This window comes from Gopherus flavomarginatus, unplaced genomic scaffold, assembly GCF_025201925.1.
Source record: "Gopherus flavomarginatus isolate rGopFla2 unplaced genomic scaffold, rGopFla2.mat.asm mat_scaffold_44_arrow_ctg1, whole genome shotgun sequence".
NCBI classification, from domain to species: domain Eukaryota; kingdom Metazoa; phylum Chordata; order Testudines; family Testudinidae; genus Gopherus; species Gopherus flavomarginatus.
The window spans coordinates 1,553,732-1,564,505 of record NW_026115088.1 but is presented as its reverse complement, the minus strand read 5'-3'; the positions used below and the strand labels follow the sequence as shown (position 1 = coordinate 1,564,505).

The 10,774-nt window shown below is 46.7% G+C and overlaps 1 non-coding gene across 1 annotated transcript; it reads left to right on the top strand.

The window, feature by feature from the left end:
- The first annotated feature begins 837 nt into the window (after positions 1-837).
- TRNAS-GCU (transfer RNA serine (anticodon GCU)) lies at positions 838-925 on the top strand. Its single transcript has one exon. It is a non-coding gene; the product is annotated as a tRNA-Ser (tRNA).
- Positions 926-10,774: the final 9,849 nt, after the last annotated feature.

The following is a 10,774-nucleotide window of genomic DNA, read 5'->3' as shown; positions in this document are numbered from 1 at the left end:
ATGGGGCTATGAGTGGAAGGGGGCAGAGCCACAGAGAGAAGGGGTTGCATGGTTCTGGTGCTGGGGCCCCCATACTTGTTCTCCCTTTCCCTGGGCTTTGGCATCACTAGCCCCTGCTTAGCGAGTAGGGTTCAGTGGTCCCCATAATGTGGGGTATGACTCCTAGGGAGACACAAAGGAACATTCATGGGGGAACCTCAGGGCCTGAGTCAGCCCCCATGGAGGGCAGGGAGGAAGCACCACTCAGCCCCACTCTGTCCCAGCTCTTCCCCAACCCCACCCTCAGTCTGGGCCTCTGGCTCCCAGCCCAGCGATGACCCCCTTGCCCCTGTCTGCACCCCTCTCCCCAGCAAGCAACAGCCCTGCTTCTCGACCGTGGCTTCCGAGGGGCCACAGCCATGGCTAAGAGGGCACAATGTGAAATATTTGGGGACCACTGTTTTAGCGTGATGTCCTCAATCCTTCTCTGCAGTCCAATAAAAGCTATTCCTCACCCATCTACCCCTCCATCAGGATGGACTAGGTCTGTTCTGCTGCCCTTCACTCATACAGGAAGGAGAATAACATTTTATTCCACTCAATGCTAAAGTGATTTGTAACCCAAGACCATCCCAAACTGGTCATTTTGGGGAAGCGGCCCCATCATGCTGCATAGCTAGGCAGAGTAGGTGTGTCTATGCAAACACGGTCTGTTCCCGAAGTCTTTCCCTAGCTCCTCACTAGATGTGAGGGGGAAGGTCATTCAGACCCTGCTTATGCTTAGTATTTAAAAAGTCCTTCGTGTCCCTATCTCTGTCGGCCTTAGATTTCTCCTCCTGTCCCTTTTGTTGCAGCTCAGATGAGGTGGCCCAGTGGTTAAGGTGATGGACTGCTAATCCATTGTGCTCTGCATGCATGGGTTCAAATCCCATCCTCACTGGATGCATTTAGTCTTGACTCTTCCTTTATAGACAACCATCTCCCCACTTGGTACAATAACAGACACAACAATGTTGCTTCTTGCAAACAAAAACCTTCTCAGAAACTCCAACACCCCCCCCACCCGGCTTTAAATAAAATGTCTAAATCCCAGGTTTCTAAAAAATGTCTCTAGTTCTGTATTTCGTAGTTTTTATCTTAAAAGCTAATGTTTCCTCAAGCTGAATAAGTCAACGCTTCAAAGGAAAATGTTAGAAATGGTAGGGGAGAAATAGGAAAGGAAAAAGCCCCTTTTCTCAGGAGATACAAACTCGACTCCCTCCTGTCTCTATCACCAGTGGATTTTGCCTCCCTCCTTCTGAGGTGTAAATAAAATAAAGAGGAGACAAGGTGGTTTGGCACAAACAAAGGTAAGTGTAGTCAGGGTAAAGGTACAGAAAGCTGGGGGAACAGGGGAAAATGCGAACTTAATGAATACAATGAAACAGTGACTGGGTTTGGGAGCTTAACGCTCAGGCCCATAAACCCTCTCTTGGAAACTAGAAAACACTAAACAATGCCCCAACACAGAAACCTTTCCCCACTGTTCAGGTGCAGTGGATCCCAGGTGCCAGCGCGACGCCCAGGACCTTCCACTCTCCCGTTGATTTAGAACCGTTGAGGAGGAGCACTGGGGAGTCCAGACGACGGTTGGGTTTCGTTGCTGGCACGGAGGCCCTCTGGGATGCTGGACACCAGGAATGCAGGACGGCAGGAATGCGGGTGACAGGCCTCCTGTTCCTCAGTCTCACGGTGGGACCGAGGGGGTTCTTCACTCTCCAGCTTGGGAGCACTGTGAAGACACGACCGTGGATGGGGGACTCAGAGATTCCCTCCTTCCTCATCACTGCACAACTGTTATCTTTTGTCTGAGCCAGGCAGAGTTTATCTTCATCACGTTCTATCCAGCCACTTCTCAAAGTGTCATGTGATGAAGCATTCTCCGTTGTCTGTGCTTGGAGATGATGCTTTGACTTCTTTAATCCTCTATCAGAGTCGCTATGAGTGGAGATGAAAGTGTCAAAGACCTGGGAGAGGAATTCAAATGGATCCCAAACACAGTGCGATCATTGGGAGTTTAAATCCCAGGTTCCATCTATTGGCAAAGCCACTTCTAACAAGGTAGCTGTTTTGTCCCCCATTATGGCACAAGTTTGAAATATGGGCAGCATAGAGCCAATATTCATAACATCAACTACAAAAATGATACACATCTAGAGATAGCATCATTATAATCAGCCAATCAGAACCTCTCCATAGACCCCTTACAAAACAACCTTTCTACAATATTGACTGCAAATATAGAACAGTGGTCGCAACGGTGATCTGCACAGTTACAGATTATGTCAATAACGTCACAGGAGGTGACATGGCATCAGTGAGACTGATATTGGAATAGCTTTCAGTTTTGGTGTCCTCATTTGAAAAAGATGTTGTGAAATTGGAGCTAGGGCAGCAAAGAGCTACTAAATGTTCTGAGGGCTGGAGAAAAATACCTTCTAGTGAGCTATTGAAAGAGCTCAACCTGTTTAGCTTATGAAAAGAAGATTGAAAGGTGACTTCTCTGAAGTGTTGAAGTGCCTTAATGGAGAGAAAAGATTGGTTATTAAAGGGCTCTTGAATCTTGCAGAGAAAGGTATAACAAGACCCAATGATTGGAAGGTGAAAAGAGACAAATTCCTATTACAACTAAGGCACAAATAGTCAACAGCGAGGATGATTCACCACAGGAACAAGCTACCAAGGAAAGGGGTGGATTCTTCATCTCCTGATGTCATTTAATGAAGACTAGATGCCTTTCTTGAATGTGTTTGCCCCCAAAGTAGCTCTTGTGTCATACAGGAGGCCTGTGACATTCAGGGGGTCAGATTAGATGATCTAATGGTCTCTTCTGGCCAGAAAGTTGACTAATTTCTGAAAAACTGAGTGTAGCACTGGGAGCAGCGTCTGATGTTTTCCTGTCTAGCCGGCTTGCTGACTAGAATGAACGCTCCTTGAGAGGGGTGATCCACAGGGAGTAGCTCAAACCTCCAAAGGTCTAGGCCAGGGGCAGGACATTGGCACAGCAAAGGAGGGATGTGGCAGTGACATCACAAAGGCCTTTTGCAGGACCTAAGACTTATTGGTCCAAGGTTGTGGGGAGGTGGTGACCTCACAGAGAGATGCTGACATCAACAAGGCAGGACAGGCTGAGCTGCTCACGTGAATGGTTGCCTCGTGGCCGGAGGGGACCATCACATTCTGTTTATGTATTGGACAGTCATATAAAATCCAGTCCAACAGTCCCCCTTTTCCACTAGTTATTTAATAGCCACATCAAATCCCCTCCGATCTTGGTGGTTTTCTCTCATGTTATCAAATGTCGTTTGTGACAGGGTTCTCTCTGCGTGTCTCAAAGATTGATATAAAATACCCCAAACATTTGCCCCACTTCTCTCTAGTTGTTTTATTTCTAATTGAATATGATGGGTTGTTTCCCATTGTGCTGAGATGCAGCCGCCTCTGGGATGGATCCATGGTGGCCATTATTTGCTAGTGACAGCCCGTGGATCTTTCTTGCCCTCCAGGCCTTCCATTCTCCTGTTAAAGAAGCACTCCCCAGGCTCCCTCTGCCTGTGTGACTGGCCAGCAGGAGGTGGTGTTAACTTTCTAGCCACTTCTCACACTCTGTGAGGTAACACTTGCAGGGGCAGGGAAGGTGTCTGTGTGGGGAGATTGCAGCTAAAGGGGCATTGTGGTAGGGGGAGGCCTCTGGGTGGCTGGGCAGGGGGTACCCTAGTCAGGTTGGTGGGTTGTGGAGGTTTGGGGTTTTCGGGGGTGGTGGTTCTGATGTGCCCATCCCTGAGGCTATGGGTCCTGGAGGTGGGTATCGCTGGGGGCCTGGTGGCTGCAGAACAGTGGGGGTGGGTGTCTCTTGGGGAGGCGGGACAGAGGGTTAGAGGGAGCCTGGTTCTGTGCCAGGGGCTCTGTCTGTGCTTCCCCCGCTGGTTCCTGGTTTTGTTGCCATGCCCAGTGCACAGAGCTGGGGGAGGGGATCCCTGGCACTAGGTGAGGACATGCCAGGGAAGCAGAGTGATGGGTCGCACTGTAAAGCATCAGGGGGTCACACTGGGCAGAGGAGGGGGTCCCAGGCAAATGTCAGGGTAGATCGTTCTGGAGGGTGGGGAAGTTCCTAGGCAGGCAGTGAGGGACTGAGTTCCCAGTGGGGGGGGGTGGGTCCCTTGAGGTGGTCCCTGGCTGCTGGGGGCTCTTGGTGGGGGGAATCCTTTGGGATTCCCAACCTGGCAATCATGGTGTGGTGGGGGTTCTCTGGCCGGTGGGGCTTTGAGGGGTATCTGGGGTCCCTGGCCAGGGACTCTGGGGGCTGCGTCCCAGGGAATATCTGATGGGATCCTGGCTGGGGGGTGTCTGGGGCCCCTGGCTGGGGGGTCTGGGCTCGGGGTACTAGGGGGTGTCTGGGGGCTGCTGCTAACCATGATCCTTCTCTCTGGTCAACTTGTACCAGAGTCCTGGCTCCTAGTCACCAGGTCACCAAGTCCATTCCCCAGTCACGTGCCCTGTCACTGTGATAACTTTCTGTCCCCTTAGCAAACACTGTTAGTGTGAATTCACAGAATTTACTTTTCTCCTCTTTTGAAAACTGCAGGAACTTTCGGTTCCGTTTGGAAAATTTTTGCCCCCAGTCCTTGTCCTAGATCTGCGGGGGTGAGGGAGGTGGGAAGGGAGTCAGCACTGCCACACGATGGTCTTTTCCACAGCGTTCTGAACTCATTCTTTCTGAAATCCGGTGTCATTGAGACCGTTGTTAATCCAGAGTCACTGTATGGAAAGACAAGGAGTGATTCCAGATGGACAGTGGGTCAAATGAGATCAGCCATTCTCCCTGTGAGGAGGGGCTCCCATTAGCTGCTCTCCCCAGAGAGCTAAAGGAGGGAAGGTGCTCATACACTCCGTCCCTCTCTGCTCAGGATATTGGGGTTCAGCTTTGTTAGGCCTGAATAAAGATATAGCAGACAAAACCAGGTATGCCAACCTGACCAAAGTCAGGCTAACAGAGGTTTGTGGGTAATCCCTGAGTGGAAAACACTGAGAAGCAGCAGCATGTCTCACAAGCGCTGGGAAAAAGTGAGATAAGAGAGAAGCTGCATTCCTGGCATAGTACCAGATGTGCTGTGTTCGGGCAGCTCCTTCGAAGAACTGATAAGAGTCCTAGTTTCCCAGCCTCCTTGTTTTCGCTCCCTGGTTTTGTTCTTTGTTTGTTTTTAACTCCCCTGCATTTCTAACTTTAGGCATGCATGTATACTAAAGGTGTCTAGTTTCTAGTTGTTAGAAGAAGGGGGTGGGTTGCTCCAGTGAATAATTTATGACGCGACGGAACTGTCTACATAGGCTTATACTAAGATGTAAAGAGCAGGCTGTTTCTGTCTGGAGACGAGCTGCTCTCTATTGATGCGTGCACTTGTCAATAAAGAGCTTTCGATCGGACCTTGCTGGTGTTGCCTGTCTCTCTCGCGGTCAGACAACGAACTTTGCCGTCTGGGTTAGAGTCCCTGACATCTTTGGCGACTCCGCCGGGACCCGTCTGACTCTCCGGCGGGGGATCGGACCCTGAGGCAACGCAGTGCGCATCCTCCAGTTTAGAGGAGCCTTGCCTGGTGATCTGATCTCTGCGTTGGCGATAAGGCGTGTTCTGTGAACCAGCTGAAACTCGTAGAAATCCAGCAACGTCCACCTACCCGTTGAGTAGGGTCCAGGTTGTCGGGGTTAGAGTCCCTGATTACTTAGGTCTGGGTTAGAGTCCCAGTCCAGGTTTGCACAGGATCCATGTTGTCTGGGTTAGAGTCCCAGCCTGGGTTTGAGTCCCAGTCCAGATGTTCAAGTCCCTGAAGATGTAAGCGAGCGCTCATCGCGGGGAGGTGGGGGTTAGAGTCCCTTTACCTCGACCCGGGGAGGAGGGGTTAGGGTCCCTTCATGAAGAGGGGTTAGAGTCCCTTCATTAAAATGAGACAAGTTGGCAGTAAGTGCCCGGGGGATGCCCCGTTGTCTCTGGTACTTAGAGATTGGAAAGAGATTTCTGAGACAGCTGATCTAGTTAAATTTAAGATGAGAAATCTGTGTTGGATCCAATGGCCATCATTTACCTTTCATTTGTCCCCAGCTAGAGACTGGCCGGTGGGTGAAACCTTTTCCACAGATAGGATGAACTCCTTAAGGGATATTTTGGTTGATCTTAGGCCAAGACAAATGGATTACTTGTTTGTATGGTATAATTATAAACCCATGGAGGGATGGGTAGCTTTTGAAGCTGTTTCTATGGAGAGCTCTTGTAAAAAAACCACCCACCATATGCACCATAGCCGCACCGGGAGGAGGACAATTTTGTTCCTGTTCTTCCCCGTCTGATGGAGTGCAAGGATTCAAAAGCAGATTACGGACAGTTCAGGGACAGAGGAGAATCAAGGGGGAGCTCAGAGTGATGTTCCCTCATCTTCAGAGGAATCAGGCAGCCTCACCCCCTCTGTGCAGCCTCCAGCCAGCCTTTTGCAAACTTGGTCAGGGACTGCTTTTCAAACACCCCCAATATTACAGCAGCCCTTGTCCTTGCCCTTGTGGACCCCCACTAGGTTACTTAACTCCATGAGGGAGAATGTTTCTGAGACACCTCTGATATTACAAGCCTCACTGAGAACTTATCTGGTTCTACTGGTTGCTGGGGAACATGAGATGGTTTTACCCATACCCTGTTTGCAACTTCAAATTTGTTTAACTGGCAGTGCACTATGCCTCACTTATGAGACAATCCTGAGGCAGTGGAAAGAATGTTCTGCACAATCTTTTTCACTCATGTGCCCACTTGGGCAAATGTAAATCAGTTATTAGATACTCTCATGACAGAAGATGAAAGACAAAAAGTAAAAGAAAAATCTGCAGCTCATTTGAATGCACCTTGGCTAATTACTGACCCTAACTGGAATCCCAATAATCCAGCTCAAAAGACAAAGTTGGATGGATTTTTTAAAAGCTGTTTTGAATGGTATTAGAGATGCAGGGGAGGCTACTCCAAATTGGAGCAAGGTGACTGCTTGTGTTCAGCATCCAGATAAGCACCTCTCTGACTTTTGTGCTCGACTGATTTGTGAAGTTAAAAAGCATGGGAATTTAAATCCTGAAACTGATCATGGAAAGGAGATGGTTAAAATGGTTTTCATGTCACAATGTGCAAAGGATATTGCAAAAAGATTTAGAAAGCATCCAGATGGTACGCAAGGGAAAAGTTTGTCTGAAGTAGTTAGCATTGCTACTAGAATGTTTAATGGGAAAGAGAAAAAGAAAGAAAAAGACATAAGGAACGGGTTAATTTAAAAATCATCTTGGCCTCGGGATGGAAGGAGGGGGGTGCTCTGCGTTCAGGGTCAGGAATCGACGCGGACTGTGCTTGGTGCAGGGAGGGGCTGCTTTCGGCCCCAGCTGGCTGTGAAGGAAAAAATATAGACAGAGGCGAAGCAAAGGAAATACAAGTTACAGAACTGAAATTACATTTGCAAAGCTTAACTGTCCAGTAAGATCCAACAGTGTGCCTTTGTGACCCTGGAGTCGGTGTGGCTTGGTGACACCAAAGAAGCCACAGGCAGCCGACCTGGACTGGAATCTCTGAAAGAGACGCCGCAGGAGATTCCAGGGTGTAAAAGAACAGCCCTCCCAAGAGCAGAAGCATGTTGGAAATTCTGGACAAGCTGTATACAGGATAATCTCCCTTCCACCTCTCCCTGTCCTCTGAATATTATACACAGAAGTGGCCAGTCTGGACGTACGTGTGTAAGTATGAAAGGAGCTTCGGGCTTGGGGCATTAATATTTTCCTGAGTGATGTGGGAGCGTTCCCAACACTCTCCGTTGTTGTTTTATTATTTTATTAACGAAGCTTTCAAATTCAGTTATATGGTGTGTTTTCTTTATCTTCCCCCAACGATCCTGTAGTGTCAGCCTGATCATCTGACATGAGGGATAGATTGGTAACAGAAATTTGTCACAGTTTGGTGAGCAATTAAGAAGGGGGGAGCCCTGCAGAATTTACACCATCTATTTGTTTTACCCTTGTTATTTTGTGTTTGCTTTGCTTGGTACTGTTGGAGTTATATGCTGAGAACTGCATGAGTAAAAGTGAGTCCTAATAGGATAAGGAAACACTATCTGGTTCTGGTTCTGTTCTATTTAACCAGTTACTGTTGTTGTTTTTTTTCTCTGTTCATTTGGGTGTTAGGAGTGTGGGTGGAACTGAACCTCTTGTTCGTAATTCCTCGGAGTGGAAGCCATGTGTGCGAGACAGCTCTGAGGTTAAATTGAGATCCTTCTGTCCTGTCCCCTGTAGCGGTCAGTGTATAGAAGTGGAAAAGTCTGGCTTAGACTGTAATTCCCTCTGCTCTCTGTGTAATTCTCTTTTTTGTTTAAGTGTCAAACAGATGAATGAATCTCTGGGTAAACCATCTAAGAGTAGTCCTTCAAATTATATGTTAAGTAAATGGCCTTTGCCCAATGGGCCATGTGTCTTCGTCTAGGTGGCAAGCCTCATGAAGGAGGACTCGGGTAGTCTTGTGAGTAAGAATGTTTAAGGGAAGAGACCAGGAGGGGTGGGGGGCTAGTTGAGAAGCCCACCCTCCTAGCTAAACTGGTAGTGGAAGAAGTTGGTGCCTATGGAAGGGACGGTTCAGTGAGAAAAGCAGGATCGGGCCCAGGCGGGCAGGCAACAGACAGAGAGATTGGAAAACAGGTTGGAAAACTTTAAGGGTGTAGTGGAAGGAAGGAGTCAGTAAGTGTAAGCATGGGGATTTCAAATACCCAGAGCTTACTTGGAATGGTGATTTGAGTTGATAAAAGTGGCTGTTGGGAGACAAGCAAGTGATTTAAGGGAGAGTGAGAAGTTAACTCTGTAGTTGCTGGAGGAAACAGCAGTTGAACTTTGTAAAAATGCTAAAGAGGAAAGTTCTTGGTGTCTTTGAAATGTTTGTAAATAAATTGAGGCAAAGAAATTGTTAATTGCAATCATTTAGAATTTAGTTAAATTAGCTGAAGAATGTATATAGTGCTATGTAATTGAAATTTTATTAGGCTGTAAGGGCACTATAAGTAGTGATGTTTTCTTTCAGTGTTTGAAAGCAAGAGTTAAAAGTAAAAAGCAAGCCAGAAAGCATCTGTATTCATGCAAATTATCTAACTGATAAGGTAGGAGCCACTGAAACCTGGGCTGCCTATGAAACACATAAAATATGGGATAATTCCTCTGTTTTTCCTGAAATCAACAAGGGTATTTGTCTATTTTAAGCAATGATTGTCTGCCCAGAAGGGGTAGACCTCTGTTTTTTTTGTCTTTCAGATAATCAGAGAAAACTGATGCCAGCTAAACAGCATTCAACGTACCATGCATTTACTGGCACAATAGAAATTATGTTTTGTGTTCTATGTTCTGTCTTGTGGTGTTAGTCTTGTGGCCGGAATTTTTGTGTTTAATATTTTTATAAAATAATCTATTTTAAAATCAAACAAAAAGGTTAAATTAAAATGCAGATACTTGTTTTGTTCAACTTGGAATACAAAGTGTTTAGATAAATCAGGAGAATGTGATATACTAAAGTCTAATGCATTTCCTTAAGTAAGGAAAAGAAACTTTATTGGTCAAATTGTTAATTGCAAAAATTGTTGTTAAAATTTGCATACCAACAGTCTTTGAAAGCAAGGACATGAAAAGTTAACCCACTCCCCATATTGTACATGGGATCTTTCTGGCTACCTCAGATTTCTAGCCAGAGGGCTGGGGATGGTGGAAGGCTATTGGACTAGAGGTTGTATTGAGTGAACTCCTCAAAGTGGGTGTGCTTGTCCTGGCTTGTTGCTCGAAAGCTCTGTAATAAGGTTATTTTAGTAAAAGGGTGTGTGTGGCATATATTGAATAATAAGACTTATGTACGGTATAATGACAATGTGTAGGTGTTCATTGTTGGGAAAAAGGTGTATAAGTAAAAAGTGAAAGTTTCCTTTGCAGGTTAAAAGAAGCCAAGAAGGGAAGAAGCACAAAGAACAGAATGAATTAACTGAAAAAAAAAATAAAATAAAATAGCAAGCTCAGGCTATAGATAAGACACTGACTCCATTCAAGGACACTGCTCACAGTTAAGACTTGGTTAACAACCAGGAAAAGGAGGGCTTGAATTTGCCCATGCAGCTATGAGATCTGAAAAACACTGCCAGGCACTAATGAAATGTGTTAAGTTTTTTTTCTCACAGGTAAGGAAGCGCTACCCAAAGACCCTAGCAGCCCTGCCATTCCTTGGAACCAAGAGACGGGATTGATGTAAAGGTCCACCAACGAAAGACTGCCTTGGCTCCATGCTGGAAAGGCCCTTAAGTCCTGATGACTACCAACACCGCTGTGAAGTGCCAAAGACTGACTGCTTGGACCCAAGATTCTCACTGCAAAAAGACCCCTCCACATTGGGAGAATTCTCCTACTGATGATTAGCCTATTTCACCTTCTAGCTCCACTGTGCCTTCTGGACAGTAGGGAAAAAGTACAAGGTGAAGTGCTAGTAATCTCTCCCTTATCCACTGACAGATCTACTGTGCCTTTGAATTTTTCTAGAAAAAGCAAAACCATTACAGGGTGATGTGCTAGTAACCTCTCCCCTATATGATGCTGCACCAAGACTGTTTTGGGAAAGAAGAAGGAACACTCACTCCACTGAAATTGCTAAAGTCCAGGAATTCCTGACTAGAAAGGACATTAAGAACTGACCCCGGTGAAGAAACAAAGAATTGTACACTGG